Source organism: Arvicanthis niloticus, chromosome 20 (genome assembly GCF_011762505.2).
Source record: "Arvicanthis niloticus isolate mArvNil1 chromosome 20, mArvNil1.pat.X, whole genome shotgun sequence".
Classification (NCBI taxonomy): domain Eukaryota; kingdom Metazoa; phylum Chordata; class Mammalia; order Rodentia; family Muridae; genus Arvicanthis; species Arvicanthis niloticus.
Window position 1 is genome coordinate 7,259,809 of NC_047677.1, and position 16,922 is coordinate 7,276,730.

Consider the following 16,922-nt stretch of genomic DNA (forward strand, 5'->3'; position numbering starts at 1 on the left):
AAATGAGATGATAATCAAAGACCTCAATCTTAAGTAAGCAGGTTTTAAATAGTTACTGTAATTATGCTTTATCTTGTGGGGCTGTAGGCTGTGAGAGGCAACTGGGCACCTGGTCAAGCACAGGCCTCTTCTGTAGCAAGAGCTGTAACACTTGGGAAGAGATCTGCTCTCCAGAAGTGCCTTCAGGACCCGCCGCTCCTTGATAGCTAGCTGGCTTCTCACCAGTCCAACCTGGACCGGCTCAGTGCAGAGAGACAGGTGCAGCACCTGGGAGCAACTGAGCCGCAACAGCAAAGAGACGAAGAGACAGCAGAGGCAGCAGTAGAGGCAGTGGAGGTTGATTCCCCCTGCTTGCGCTCTGTCCCCTTGGGCTGGACCCCCCACACGCCCCACCTCACCCCACCCCACCCCACCCCTCACCCGGCTGGGCCAAAGATCTTTGTGGGAAGCCCTATGGAACAGGGACCCACATTATCTTCCACAAAGTTACACATGGTATGGTTGCCAAGATGGTGGCCAACCACACAATTACTGAAGAAATTAAAGTGTAACCTACAAAATTCTCCCCCCTCCCTTTCTCTCTTTCTTTGTCTCTCAGACATGAATACATTTTGAAATTAAACTACATACACAATGAACAGAAGCCAGGTGTGGCGCTGCACATCTTTAATCCCATCACTCAAGAGGCAGAGACAGATAGTACTCTGTGAGCTTGAAGCAGGCCTGATCTAGGCAATGATCTCCAGGACTATGTGCATTGAAATACTTAGATTCAACTAGAGAAATGATGTGAAAAAGAAAAGTATATTAACCTGGTATAAAGCAAACAAATTAAGAAACAAAGGAAGGCAGTACTTGAGTGGCCTGGCTTACAGGGCATAGGCAAACACTGGCCTGACATTTCCTCCTTAGCTGAACAGAAGAAGAAGAAGAAGAAGAAGAAGAAGAAGAAGAAGAAGAAGAAGGAGGAGGAGGAGGAGGAGGAGGAGGAGGAGGAGGAGGAGGAGGAGGAGGAGGAGGAGGAGGAGGAGGAGGAGGAAGAAGAAGAAGAAGAAGAAGAAGAAGAAGAAGAAGAAGAAGAAGAAGAAGAAGAAGGAAGAGAGACAGAGACAGAGAGAGACAGTGACAGAGACAGAGACAGAGAGAGGATGCTGATAATAAACAGAGGGCTCTGTGGGACTGACTTTACCTGCTCTGCCTTCACAGGCTAATATTGCAGACAGCTTTCCTCCTTTGTTCTTTCTAAGGGACAGCCATCTTTCACATGCAGTGAGCTAGAATAGTGGGAAGCTAATAGAGATTCTCAACTGAGGCTTTGTCTGTTAGGGAAAAGCAAACATGTGGAGGGTCTAATGGTGGAAAAGGAGGATCTGGGATGTCCCTAGTGGCCAGAATACATACCTTCAGCCTACCCTTGTGGCTTGGAGATTTTATTAAAGAAGTTTTCTGTATATCATCTTTGATTGCTTTTCTTTCTTAAGGTAGGTAATTAGAGGTATAAATTTCAGCAGGACACATACATGAGGGCACTGCCCTAGTGCACAGAATAAAACAGTTTTTGGTGTCTGTTGGGGGTTGGATTAGAAGAGAAGAAGCATTGTCAGCTCAGTTGGTAGAGCATGAGACTTTTAATCTCAGGGTCATGGGTTCATGCCCCCACTTTGGTGCCAATTTGTTGCAGTAAATCTCCAACTCCCAAAAGCCCATGCAAGGAAAACACAACTCAACTAATATGAATAGAAGCTGCATACCTAGATTGGGCAGATACAGCACTACACCACTACATTCCCATCTATGAAATTCCTTGCCACTTATGGTTACTTCAGGCCAAGTGCTTCTGCTCCATCTTTCCTCCACCTCTTCTTCTGTCCTCCTCATCTCTCCTATCCTCTCTAAACCTTCCAGGTTCATCTTTTCCTTCCACTGCTCAATCTCAAGGTTTAGCCTTTATTTTTACCAGTGAAAAATGGGGAGAACGTTCACATGAAGTCACCTGAGTATGTAATTCACTCCTTGTCCTAGGCAGGCGCACTGGGGGAAGCAGAATTAGCATCAAAATACAAGCAGTATCATGGCAATACACAACACAGAATTATGTCTGAGGAGCCTTCTGGTGACGTGAAACTAAAACATATATATTTTTGCTAGTTTTCCCATTTTACATTAAAAATACTTGATTATCTTCAAGGTATACAGATCAAACATATTTCATTGAAATACTTAGACATAAATAAGGAACTGCTACCACCACAACCAACAAAATACTGTGAGGAACAACAACAAAAAAGCATATTAGGATTGCAAAGTCCTTGTACTCTTGATCCATGGGCACTTTCATTATTTTTATTATTCAAGGTTATGTTAAAGATTCCTAACATCTGTATCTATATCTTCAGTAAAATAGCTCCTGGTGTAGTAATTCATTCTGGTCTCTGATTCACAAAACTTTTCTAGTTTTCACTGCTACATCTTTCCTCAATTTCTCATCCAGAGTCAGATGAAGGAGACATGCATAGAATGCTGTTGAAATTGTTTAATATCCCCTCTATAACATATGTGTCCTATTGCCTACTCAATGCCCACCACAGATATGTCTTTTAGAGAACTTTACTTATTTTGTGTGTGTGTGTGTGTGTGTGTGTGTGTGTTGAGGCTTCAATAGCCACTAGGCCACACTTCCTGAGAAGGAAGAGGAGGAGGAGAAGGAGGAGAAGGAGGAAGGGGAGGAGGAGGAGGAAGAGAAGGAGAAGGAGAAGAAGGAGAAGAGGAAGAAGAGGAGGAGGAGGAGGAGGAGGAGGAGGAGGAGGAAGAAGAAGAAGAAGAAGAAGAAGAAGAAGAAGAAGAAGAAGAAGAAGAAGAAGAAGAAGAAGAAGAAGAAGAAGAAGAAGAAGAAGAAGAAGAAAACAACCAACCAAGGAAACAAACAAGTGCAATAGGACCACTAGATTCAATACAGTAGAGGACATATCCAGTGTGTGTGGGAGCGTAATCACTGAGTTCAAAAATCTGACCTACAGAAGGAGTTCCAGAATAATTAATTATTTTTATGTTTTTAAAACTATTTCATCTCTCTTTTATTGTCTGTCAGTCATTTTTGTTGTCTCTTTGTCAAGGTTTCACAGAGAAATGTGAAATGGCAATATAAATGCCATTTGTCTCCATTTAAGGACCCCATTTGTCTCCATTAAGGATTAGACCTGATTTCAAAAGAGGTCATAAGGTGCCAGCTCTAAGAACAGACCACAATCCAGAACAGATTATAAAACCCCCTCCCAAAGAACACCCTATAGGAATAATTTAAAGATGGTGAAACATTTTATCTCAGAATGGACCATCTGCACTGGGTAGCCCTATTTCATCACATGGTTGAACATTCATAACATAGGAGTGCAGATCACCAACCACTGTGAACCCATAGCACCCATGAAAGAAATTTTAGCTTGCTTAATCCTTCTAGAGTTCACCTGATTCTGTTTTTCCCTTGATTTGTACTGACAGGGATCCCAAAAACTATATGGGTTAGGGGAGGTTAAAAGTATGTTACCAGATTCTTATGAGATGTCTCCAGGATGCCTCTAGAAGGCCCCAAAATTTGTCTAAGATAGGACATGGTTAGGAGGAGTGTTCAGGATCATTTCTCGAGTGGTTGCTACAAGCCTATGATATCTATATACCTCTGGACCCAGAGGTGAGGCAAAATCATTCTGCTGTGAACCTGGCATTCCTCAACCAGGCAGCAACAAACATCATCTGAAAACTCCAAAGGCTGAAAGGCCTATCTACGAAATTGGAAGCCATCAGACAAGGATGTCCAGTTTGCTTAGGTATTGTGGCAGCCACTGCTTTGCTGGTATAGGAGGCAGATAAGATCACCATGGGATAAGAACTCATTATAACCATTCTTCATGCCATTGACAGAATATTCAACCTGCTCCTAGACTGGTGGATATCTAATGCCTAGCTGGTGTATTATCAGTCTTTGTTCCTTAATACACCATGCATTAAATACCACCTCACTTCTGTCTCAAACCCAACTACTCTGCTCCCAAACCCAGAAATGGGCATTGTGATGACTGCCCAATAATGCTGAGCTACATCCAGAACCTGAGGCCAGATCTGACAGGCATCCTCTGGCTGGATGCAGAAATGGTTGACTTCACAGATGGTAGTAGTTTCATACAAGGTGGAACCAGGTATGTAGGTGTGGAGGTGATGTCTGCTGACTAAAGTGTAGGCTTCAGCCCTACCTCCTGGGACTTTGTCTCAAAAATCTAAATTAGTTGTCTTGACTCAGGTCTTAAAACTGGCAAAGGGAAAAATTGCTAACATCTGGACAGACAGCTGATATGCCTTTGCTCATGTTCTTGGACTCATATATAAAGAAAGGGCTCTACTCACAGTGTAGAAAGTAAAAAATAGGTACAGATTTTGTCCCTAATAGAGACACTACAGCTGTTCCTCAATGTAGCTATTTTTCACTGTCCAGGGCATCTAAAAGGCATGGATGGGAGGGCAAGAGAAAAAAGGCTAGGTGATAAGGCTACAAAAAAGACTGCCTTAGATTTCACAGCCAAAGCCATGATAGCTTTAGTCCTATAAGAGCCATCCCCAACCACAGCAAACTAGAGACCACCACCATGGAGGCCAGGAAGCTGCTCAAGGAAGCTGCTCGAGGACATCGTCTCCAGGTATAGACTGCCCACACTGCTGGGATCTGACAATGGACTGGCCTTCATCTCTCAGGTAACACAGTCACTTGTTAAGATACTGGGGACAGATTGAAAACTACATTGCTATTGTCCCCAGAGTTCAGGGCAAGTAGAAAGGATAAAAGGGACCCTAAAGGGGACTTTAACCATATTAACTCTAGAAACTGCTGACAACTGGGTAACCCTTCCCTCCTATGCCTTATATCAGGCTAGAAACACTTCTTATATTTCAGGTTTGACCCCTTTTGAGATTCTCTATGGGACACTTTCTCCACTCCTTTCTAACCTTCATTCTGAAAATTTTCCAGAACATGACTTCCAGGAGGGGGTTCCAGGAGGAGGTGCAGGCTTTTCACAGAATGCAAAATCAAATATGTCCAAACATCTGCCAAATCTGAGTCTGCCTCCCCTCCTAATCCCCTTACTTTGAACCAGGTGATGTGGTTTGGATTAAGAGACATAACCACCAGAACTTTGAGCCTCATTGGAAAGGCCCATATGCAGTGATCCTGACAATGTGCATGGCCAATTCTAGCTTTCTGATTCTGAGAGGATGCTCTGGTGCCAGCTTCCAAACCCAGTCTCTGCAGACCTTCAGAGCCATTTTTTTCCATGCAAGAGTCCCTTGGTCACCAGAGCCAGGTCTCTGGATTTTGGGGGGTGGAGAGGAACCTGTGGCCAGGCATTCTAGCATGGCACTCTTTATCTATGTCTACTTACAGTTATAAGGTAGACCAATTGTTCCTTTGAGGTCTGGTTCTTTTGTTCATGGGAAAATTTTGGGGATACCTGAACCAGGTATGAGTTTCAGGTGTTCTATGTAGCCTATGAATTTCCTCTCTGTATCTGTTATTGTTTTGATCTTTGTAATCTGCCCATATTGTACCTGGATATATAAAGTGACATGCTGTCCCAAAGGCTGCACCCAAGATAAAGATCAATCCCATGAAATACAGATCCTCCTGGCCCCAAGGTAAGAAGAACAACTGCTTTCAACCAGCCATGGAAATGCTGCCAAGAAAGGGAGTGAGGCAATATCAACAGTCTGAGTATGCAACACCACCACACACATCATATCTGCATTACAGGAATGGCCAAAATAGGAATTCCAGTAGGAGGGATGCATGCGGTAGAAGGCACTGGAGATGGGTGGGACTAGGAGCCTACCTCTTGCCCTTCCACTACCAGTTCCACAATGATACTCAGCATGGGAAGTACCTCGAGCATGGGAGTATGAATCACTATTCCTCACCATCACAAGGACCCACACCTTTGCACACCTGCAGTAGAACAGGTCTACCCTGAGTGATCCCTCCTCAAACTCAGTTGGGAGGCATGGGTTGCGTTAGACAAAAGAGCAGCTGCTGGCACCACCAAAGACAGGAGTGGAGTTGGGATGCACTCGGCCAAAGCTATGTGCAGAGGGCATTTGGAACAGGCTTTCCAGGTACCATCCACGAAAATACCCTTGACACCATAGCACATCCATTCCTCAGATACGTAGAGAAGGCTACTTTTTCTCACTGAGGGTGAGATGGACCCAAGGAGTCCTGGGCCACAGCAACCAAAAACTAGCTCCATGAATGATATGTGGGGAGCAAGAAGACCTGTGTGTGGTAAGGCTTCTCCTTCCAAGGTATTCTAAGCATCCTCGGACAAAGGGGGACAGAGACATGTCTCCACCCACAAGAGTCAAGCCTCTCGTAGTCCTGCCAGGTGGCAGAACAAGGAGCATTTTAGTAAAAGGTCACTTAAGGCCCTTTAAGTGAAAGGTGAGCCACAACCACTCAGCACCACCCTACATGCAGCCTTAAAGAGAAATTCAGCAGCAAGGGGTGTGCACTGCACAAGGGTCTCTCCTTTCAGACAATGGGCAATGCCAGAGCCTCTTTTACAGCACTTTCTATTGATCCTCTCAGGCTTATCACACAAAACCAATGAAATGATACTGTAACAAAATACACATAGCAATATAGAGCACAGGTGGCATGCCAGGGAACATTGATCCACTGTTCTCGCAGGCTGAGATGTGGGATAGGCAGAGCTGGTTCGAGGGTTCCTGGACCTGTGACAAAGCTGGGGCCTTGGGGTCCTCAGATCCTTGGACACCCAGGTGCTGCTGTGAGCCACAAAAGAGCAGAGAATGGAATGGGAGCCCTGGTTCTGGGTCGAGCCCGGAGCCAGTGGGTAAAGGGGAGCTCTGGCTGGTTCCATTGAGAGAGTCCTTGGCTTGATAGCAGTCATGGCTGGGAATGCAGTGAGGCCCTCTATGGGAGATTAGACAGTGACAGCAGCTCTATAGGGGGCTGGTACTGGTGTCAACACTGGAGGTGATCTGGACCCTTCCAGTGGCAGGCATCGCAGCCACACTTAAGAAGCCTGGTGGACATGGAAATAGCTTCTGTCCCACAACACCCCAAATCTATTACCAAATTACATGCCTATTACCTGTTCCTGAATGATGGGATTCACAGGTTTATGCAGTACAAGAGTATGAATCCCAGAACTTGGGATACTCTAGCCCAGTGATCTCCTCTCACCCACAACTCAGGTACCAAGCATTGACTTGCCTTGTTTGTTTATTAGTTTTATCCCAGGTTAATAATTTTATTTATTTATTTATTTATTTATTTATATTCACTTATTTAGTTGGACAGGAGTCTTTCTACCTATCCCTAGAAATCACAATCTAGATCAGAGTTGACTCCAAGTCAAAGCATTTCATCTGCCTCTGTCTACTTTCTGAGTGATGGGATTTAATGCATGTATGGCCATACCTGGTACCCTTATTTCTTTAACCCCTGGAAAGGTTTGCTTTTTCTTGTCTATTTTTAATTTCTTTTTATGTTAGTTTATTGTATGTTTAGTTCAAATAGTGTGTGTGTGTGTGTGTGTGTGTGTGTGTGTGTGTGTGTGTGTACATGAGGCACTTGTTCTCTTTCCATGGAAGGCTTTCTGTTTGTAATTTTGTTTCTAATTATTTGTTCTGTCTCTTGATTGCAGTTCAACCTTACCAAGAAGGAAGCTAATACATGGAAAACATATTACACAACTCCTGTCACACTGTAAAGTTAATTTTATGAAGAAATCTGTAGCTCCAATTGCCTACCTTAAGAAAGAAACAAAGAAAGAAAGAAAGAAAGAAAGAGAGGAAAGGAGGAAGGAAGGAAGAAAAAAAGAAAGAAGGAAGAAAAAAGGAAGAAAACAAAGAAAAAAGAACACAAAATATTGTTTTTAGTACACAGGTTTGGAATTAGAAAAAATTTAAACAAATCAAAGACAAACTCACAAGATGACAAGTAACAGCAATCGCAGCTGAAATACAAAACACAAAAAAATTCTGTAATTAAATCCAATATGCCTTCATCATCAAATTTCAACAGACAGTACGACTAGAGGACTCATGCTAAGTTGTTATGTGATGAGATACATTTGACATGAGATGAGTGGAGGAGAATGTTAATGTTTGAATTGGGTGAGAATTTTAAAAAACAAAGGGTATTTAAAGGACAGGTAATACAATCTTTTCAAAAAACATGAAAAAAAATACAAATATTACTAATGAAAATTTAAAAAATCATAGAAGGAAAAAAACCCTGAGTTACAGTTACATGTGATATATAGCTCATTCTTAATAAAAGGGTTGCACAAAGCTAACTACAAAGGGTTAAGCAAAAGAAGCTGTTAAGAACTTGAATTTGTAAAATATTAATATTTGTCTAAGCTTGGGAATAAAAAATAAGTAGTATCTCAAGCAGTTTTATGACTTAAATACTCATGTTATATTCTCTGAAAGAATAGCTGTTCTGCAGAAAGCACTTCCTAAAGCCCCATGTTTAGCACCTCAGCTGTCTGGCTATTTGTCTCTCTCATTTATGGCTCCTCTGATCCAGACAGTATGACACCCTGACTTGCCTTTCCCTCACATACTGTGACTAGACCACTTCCTTCCATTTCTAAAGTTTTCACTCATTAAATTGATTTTCCTCACCTCTAGAAACATTCTAGACATCTTTTATTCTAGACATCTTTTTTTTTTTTTGCCAAGACTTTTAGCGTTGTCATTTAGCCAGTGTTGATAAGTTAATGGGTCTTTCTGCTTTTGTCTCTCTTTATACTTTGATATTTTCAGTTAGAAACAAATCTGTTAGTATAACTATAACTATAATAATATAGAGTTTTTATTAAACATTATCAAATGATACAAAGTATCTTTACAGACTAATTTCCCTTGTGGGCATTCATGCAAAAATTCTCAATAAAGTACTTTCAAACTGAATTTAAGAATATATCTAAAACTATAATGGATATAAATATATCCATGGCAGTTTCTCAGAAATTTAGGACTAGATCTACCTCAAGACCTAGGAATACCACTCCTTGGCATATACTTAAGAGAAACTCAATCCTACCACAAAGATATTTGCTCAATTATGTTCATAGGAGTTTTATTCATAATTGTTAGGAACATAATAGAGGCACTTGATCTTTAGTGAGATTCATGCTTGTCCTGAAGAAATGTAAATATGTATACAAAGTGTGGGGTGCCACCTTGTGGAAATAAGTATTTAGTGCACCTGAGCTGTCTTCTCCCATACTTTGTTGTCTAGGCTGGCTCCAAGTTCAAAAATTGGAAGAAACGAGTCACCCACACCACAAGCACCTATCCTTTCTCAAAAAGAAACCTAACTTGAGTTTGAAAGGAAAGGGACACTTGATCTTTAGTGAGATTCATGCTTATCCTTCAACTTGCCAAACTCCAAAGGACTTTCAAGGACATGGAAATGTTAGGGAATGCAGGGCACTAAATGCCATTGGAAAACTCAGGCTAGGGTTTTCTGTCAAGTTCAGTGGAATCCTGTTTCTATACACTGAGCTACAAGTTCTTAATCTATAAGCCAAGTCAGATGTCTTGAATTATCTAAGCTAATGCCATATGTACTATTAAAAACTTAATTGTTTGTGGTTGTAGGACACCAAGAAGAAATTGCCTGTCATAGTGGTGGCCCACTATTAGTTCAAGAACTCAAGCAGGAGGGCAGAAGCAGGTATACATCAGGAAGCAGAACATTCTACTCTATATAAATAAAACCTTCTGTTCCAAACTCTGATTTTCAATAATTGGTACCTAATATGAACATGTTGTTGTAGATATGTGTCCATTCTCAGTTCAGATTGTAAGATCAACTTTATTATGCCAAGAGAATATTCATGAAAAAATAAACTACAGCAACCAGGCAGATAAGAACAGAAGTAATGGGATTAGAGAGATGGCTCAGTGGTTAAGAGCACTGGTTACTCTTCCCCAGGCCTTGACTTCAATTCCAAGAAGCCAAAAGGTAGCTTACAACCATTTATAATGAATTTAATGCCCTCTTCTGTTATGCAGGTGTACATGCAGATAGATCATTCATATACATGAAATAAAAAAGAAAACTCTTCAATAGAAGGAAAAGAAAAAAGTAATTAAAACAATAATATTAAAGTGTAAGACTAATTTTTACAGACAATATTTTAAAAGTCAAAGTAGCTGACTTTATGCTACTTAAAAAAATCTGGTAAGATGGCTCAGAGGATAAAGTTATTTGCTGACAAACCTGCATACCTGAGTTCAGTTCCTGGGCTCCACATATTGGAAGAAAAGAATCAGCTCCTGCATATTATTGTCTTATGTCAAGGCATATGCATTTCTACCCATATCTAATTAGTAAACAAACAAAAATATTTGAGAAAAGAGGTGGGACTAAGCAGTCACAGAGTGCTGCTTTGCTTTTTAGGTCAATGTTATCAACAGTTGCTATCAAAGGATGTCAAGAAACAGTCATTTGGAGAAGGTGTTCAGTGGCATCTGGTTCCTCTGGACCTCCAAGGTTAGCTCAAAGCTCATGGAAGGACTAAGCAGGGCTCTCAATGAGTATACAGAGGCCATGAAATACTTTCACCATCGATATCTTCCAGGATAATCTAGAATGTAAGGCACAAGTATATTTTTTGAGTGCTTTTCTGACTTGAACTCTGCACATGCCTGGTACATTCAGAAGCTAGACAATGAAGGCATATCTAGAGAAATTAGAATGGTGAATGGTGTTCATCTCCTTGTTGTACTAAAACTCAGAGATTAAATGCCTTCTGACTCCCATGTTATGAAATTTTGTTTTGTTTTTGGTGTGGATTCTAGTTATTTTCATTAAAATAAATTGTTTTGGTTTGTATTAGACTTCTGAATTTCTTGTGCTTTTGATCCATGACCACTGCCATTACATTTAGCAGGCAAGAATGAAGTCAGACTCCTTAATATTTGTATCTATAGCTTCAGTGATATAGTTACTAGTCTAGAAAATCATTCTGATCCCTTATGCTCAACTCTTCTGTAGTATTCACTGCTGTAACTTTTCTCAATCTATCCTCCATAGTCAGACTACAGAACATGCATGAAAGGTTATTGAAAAAATTTCTAACTTCTATGTGTCCTCTGAGGGCATTCTAGTGTTTCAAAAATAATTAACAATTTAATCCTTAGATGATGCTTGGAGAACAGGAAGAGTTCAGTGGACTGAAGTCCTCATGTCAAGTTTTTCTCAATTTAGTATGATGCTGTCTATAAGATGCTACTTCTTGATCCCCTTGCCTCTCTTTGTCCTCCTTATTCTGATACTCCCTCTGTAGGCCAGACTGGACTGACACTTAAAGATTCAGATGTCTCTGCTTCCCAGCTGCTCAAATTTTGATTTGTTTTGACAGAGGTAGTTGAAGAGATAGGCTGCTCTCTGTAAATTTGAGGCTAGCCTAGTCTACAGAGTAAGTACCATCTTGAGCCAAAACAAAACAAAACAAAAAATATTTTGGCTTTTATTTTATAGAAACATGTTCCCTCTAGGCCTATTGTCTGTAGAACTTTAATCATGAAGGCATGTTGGATTTTATTAAAGAAGTTTTTGAGACACCCAGCGGGTCTGCACCCTTGTGGAAACTGTATCCTGAAACATCTCAGAGGGGCCAGTGTCCTCAGGGAGGCAGGAAAGGTCACTCATGCACCAACCTATGCACCAGAGCCACAGCTGGGAGTAGGAAGCTCGCAGGAACCCCCCCACCCTGAGTTTTTTAATCAAAAACTCAGGTGATAGTAGATGCTGGCAAGGATGTGGAGAAAGAGGAACACTCCTCCATGGTTGGTAAGGTTGCAAGCTGGTACAACCACTCTGGAAATCAGTCTGGCAGTTCTTCAGAAAATTGGACATAGAACTACCTGAGGACCCAGCTATACCACTCCTGGGCATATACCCAGAAAATGCTGCAGCATATAACAAGGACATATGCTCCACTATGTTCATAGCAGCCTTATTTATAATAGCCAGAAGCTGGAAAGAACCCAGATGTCCTTCAACAAAGGAATGGATACAAAAAATGTCATACATTTACACAATGAAATATTACTCAGCTATTAAAAATAATGAATTTGAGAAAATTTTAGGTAAATGGATGGAAGTAGACAATATCATCCTGAGTGAGGTAACCCAATCACAAAAGAACACACATAGTATTTACTCACTGATAAGTGGATATTAGCCTAAAAGTTTGAAACAACAAAGATTCAAATAACAGACCACATGAAGCTCATGAAGAAGGAAGAACAAGTGTTGATGTCTAGGTCTTACTAAGAAGGAGTAACAAAATATCCAAAAGAGCAAATATGGACACAAAGTGTGGGACAGAAACTGAAGGAGTGGTTGTATGGTATTCATCCCATGCACAGTCACCAAAAATAGATGCTGATATGGATGACAGGAAGTGCATGCTGACAGCAGCCTGATATGGCTGTCTCCTTAGAGGTGCCACAGAGTCTGATATACCCAGAGGCAGATACTCACAGCTAACCATTAATCTGATCAAGGGTTCTTAATGGGGAAGTTAGAGAGAAGACTGATGGAGCTGAAAGGGTTGGTGGCCCCATGAGGAGAGCAACAATACCAACCAACCAGAGCTCCCCAAGGTCTAAACCACCAGCCTAGGAGCACATAGGGAGGGACCCATGACTCCAGCTGTATATGTAGGGGAGGATGACCTAGTTGGGCATAGGTGGGAGAGGAGATCTTTGGTCCCATGAAGGCCGAACACTGAGTGGGGGCTGGGGAATCTGAGGGTGGGGAGTGGGGGGTAGGTAGAGGGACACCCTCATAGAAGCAGGAGGAGAGTAGAATGGGATAAGGAGTTCCTGGGTGGTGTGGGGAATGGAGTAAGGGGATAAAATACGAAATGTAAATGTTATATCCAATAAAAAAAAGGGGGGGGGAAGTTGTTAGAACCAACATCTTTAATAAAATGTCAGCCCTCTTAAAAAATTATCTTGATACTAAAATTTGTTTTGAGGATTGTATATTGCAGAATACACAGCCTCGTTGTATCTACTCATCAAGCAAGCTGAGCAGACCTGCTCAAACCTCTGAAGTCCTGGAATTCCATCTGGATGCAGTGAAGACACAGTGTCAGAGGCTTATCAATTTACTCTTCCCTCTCCCCACCCCTCTTCTAATATCTCAACACCCATAATCAGCTTGAAGAAGTTAATGCAGAGTCAGTGCCCCTATTCCCTGGGCTTGGGGACTAAGGTAGCTAATATTGGGCTGTCTTTCTAAGGAAAAGTAGTGGTTTTGTTGGAACAGGGAGGATTAGCTAGGATTTATTTCATAGTCATAACCTATTGGTAGAAATATGTATAATTATTATCAAGATGAAGTTATAATTTCTTAAATGGTACAAAATTTACTTTGATTTCAAATTTAAGGTTTTCATTGGTACAAGCTTCTTATTGATATAAAAGTGAGATGAATATTGTTACTCTCATAGGCATTGTGCCTATATAACACATTTAGGAATACAAGGCTTAGACCCAGTCCTTCTTTAACTTTTTAAACTGATTTGAGATGGTTAGCCTGTGAGTTAAGGGACTATAGCAAATTTGTGGCTCTGAGTTTATTGTTAGGGTGTTTTCTAGGGTGATAGGTAGAAGGAGCTAAACTGTGAGGAGTTCTGAGAGGGAGAGAAGGAGTAAGGAGAGGAGGAGAAGAAGGAGAGGAGAAGCTAGGTGATGAGACAGAGAAAGAGATAGAAAGGGGTGGGGGGACATGGAGGCAGATGTTCACGTGTCTTCACCAGTCAAAGATAGTTGGTATATCTAGGTTGGGTATTGGGTTACACTTCTGATTGTGCATTACTAAACTTATAAAGCATTTGATTAACACTTTAAAAAAATCTTATAAAAGCAAAAAAGAAAAGGGTGCATGGGATAGGGATTTTCTAGGGAGGGGAAATGGGGATAGGGGATGGCATTTGAAATGTAAATAAAATATCCAATAAAAAAATATTGAGAATAAATTAAAACACTACAAAAAAGGAGTTTTTTATGTTTTGTACTTCATGTTTTTTGTATATTACTTTTCTTTCTTAAGTTAGACAGCTACAGCTATAAATTTCAGCAGGGTACATACATCAGGATACTGATGAGAGACAACCAATTCTGTCTTGGGTTCAGGCTCCATCTTAGAAAACATGAACTAGGTTGAGCTTGAGTTAACCAACAAGTCTACCCCTAGCACTAGTTTCTAGGTTACTCCCTAACAGCCACCAATCAAAAGGAAATCAGAAGTTAAGTTTATGAACTGGCTTCCAGCACTAGCTATTATTTTAAAGGACAACAAATTTCACAATAGCTCCCCAGTCAGATTTATGCCAGGCTGGAAATCACCTTGCTTGTTTGCTTGCCCCTATAAATACTTATTTAAAACTGGGCTCAGGACTTCAACACCATCTTGCTCTGTCAGGGTTGGTGGTGAGCTTAAGCTTGAGCTTGAATTAAAAAAAAAAAAGACTCTAGTGCAATTGCATTGGAATTAGCTCCTTAGTGGTCTTTTGGGGTTTGAGATCACAAATGGGCACAATGCTACCATATTGCAATGCAAAAAACAAAGCAAGTTTTGGTGGATGTTGGGGGGGGGCAGGTAGGAAGTGAAGAAGCCTAGGTGCTAATTTCAAAATCTTTCTTCTCTCTCTCTCTCTCTCTCTCTCTCTCTCTCTCTCTCTCTCTCTCTCTCTCTCTGTCTCTCTCTCCCCCGGCCTCCTTCTATCCTCCTCCTCCTCCTCCTCCTCCTCCTCCTCCTCCTCCTCCTCCTCCTCCTCCTCCTCTTCCTCCTCCTCCTCCTCCTCCTCTTCTTCTTCTTCTTCTTCTTCTTCTTCCTCTTCTTCTTCACATTGTTATTGAAAACTTTTAAACTGTGTCCTAGAAAGTGTCTGGATCATAGCTTCACAGTCAGTACATCCCCTACACCACACACACACACACACACACACACACACACACACACACACCTCCTACTACAGAGAGAAAGATTTTGGAATCAAACTAAATATAAAATAAAATAACAAAAGAAAAATAAAAAGCAAAAAGCCTCATTAGAGTTTTAAAAAGTAAAGAAAGCTAAGCTGGATGTGGTGGTACACTCCCTTAATTTCAACAGAATAGAGACAGGCAGGCAGATCTCTGAATTCAAAGTCAGCTTGGCAGATGCAAGCCTTTGCAGAGAATCGTTCTTTCCAATAAATAAAGACTAAGTGAGTTATTAAGTAACTAACTACATACAAATATACATGCATACATTAAACAAATAATGATAACTGAATGGCATGAAGCTGCATTTATTGCACCTGCCCCTGCCCCTGCCCCTCAGTTTGGAACCCACCTACCCACTCCACCTCCATTACAGGTCTGCACTATCATACATGCATGCATATATGTGTCTGCTTTCACACCAATGCACACAGATAGGCAACCATATACACACAAACACACTCACCAATATATTTTGAAATTAAATTAAATAGACAGTAAAATAATAAGAAATAAAAACAAACAAATAAACAAATAAATTTCTTGGAATTAACATTTTGCTGCCATTCTGGTTTAAGTTACATAGTCAGTTTCATCAATTGAGATGATGATGAAGTCACTTGGTGGTTTCCATCTTGGTAAAGTCAATGTACAATAAAATTGCAGAACAAGAAATTGAAAACAACGAAATACAAAACCTTCCTGGGATAAAAGAAAAAAGAAAGAAGGGAAGGAAGGGAAGAAGGAAGGAAGGAAGGAAGGAAGGAAGGAAGGAAGGAAGTGTTATGCCCATAACATAAGGTCTCCAAAAACCACCCAAAACCACCAGAAATCCAACTCATGCAAAAGCAAAGAATCTTTATTTAAGCTTGAGCTTGGACTCTCCAACCTCTCTAGCACAGTGGATAGTATGGAAGGTCCAGAGCTAGTAACAGTCTTTTATTATAGTAGCAGGGTGAGGGACTTCTTAACATGGCAGATACATGATTGGTTGACATTTTTCTGGTGTATGTTTATTGGCTAGTAATAATTTCAGCTTGGTATGAATAATGGCTGCTAACTTAATCGATCTACTTTAGACATTAGGTGCTCTCCCCTTAAGAACTAATTGGTTGTTGCTAGAAGTGGAGTGGCTAGGGGAATTGTGATTGTTACTAGGGTGGCACAGCTCCTGAAACAAGTTGGAGATTTTCCAGTGGCTGAGTTCATTCAGAAGGCAAATTAACCAGAAAATAGAGTCTGAAAGCAAAATGAGTTTGTAATGTTAAACTGGGCCATTCATTCCCCCCATTCCAAGTTCCTAAGTGGGCCCAATCATGGGACCTCAATATCTATGCTCTTAAGGTTTTTGTTTTCAGCTAACCTTTTTGTAACAAATGGTACATATTTGTAACCAGGCCCAATAACTAATAAGCTAACAACCTATAACTGAGACATGTAGAAATTAGCAAAAATACCTTTAAGACTGTCAGAAATGAACATATAGTGTCCACATACATTTATACATGTAAACAGACTGACAAAACTTTCTAATTTCAAGGATAGAGTACCTTCCTACCTGTTGAATCCAACTCTAACAGGCAAAAAAGTTCTATAGCAGGATTAGCCATCACCTTTCTTACCAGAGAAACTGAGAAGGTGTTCATGTCCCTTTTAGAGCAGCTTGCACTTGATCAAACAGCCTCCTGGTCTGGTGTCACCTCCGTTTATTACCAGAGTTGTGCTTGAGTTGAGCAACACCAGTTTAGAAATCTTTGTGATGGATTAAGACTGAGTTAAAGGTGAACAGCAAGTAGATTAGTTTGGCTCATCTTTTGAATTATAAAACAGAG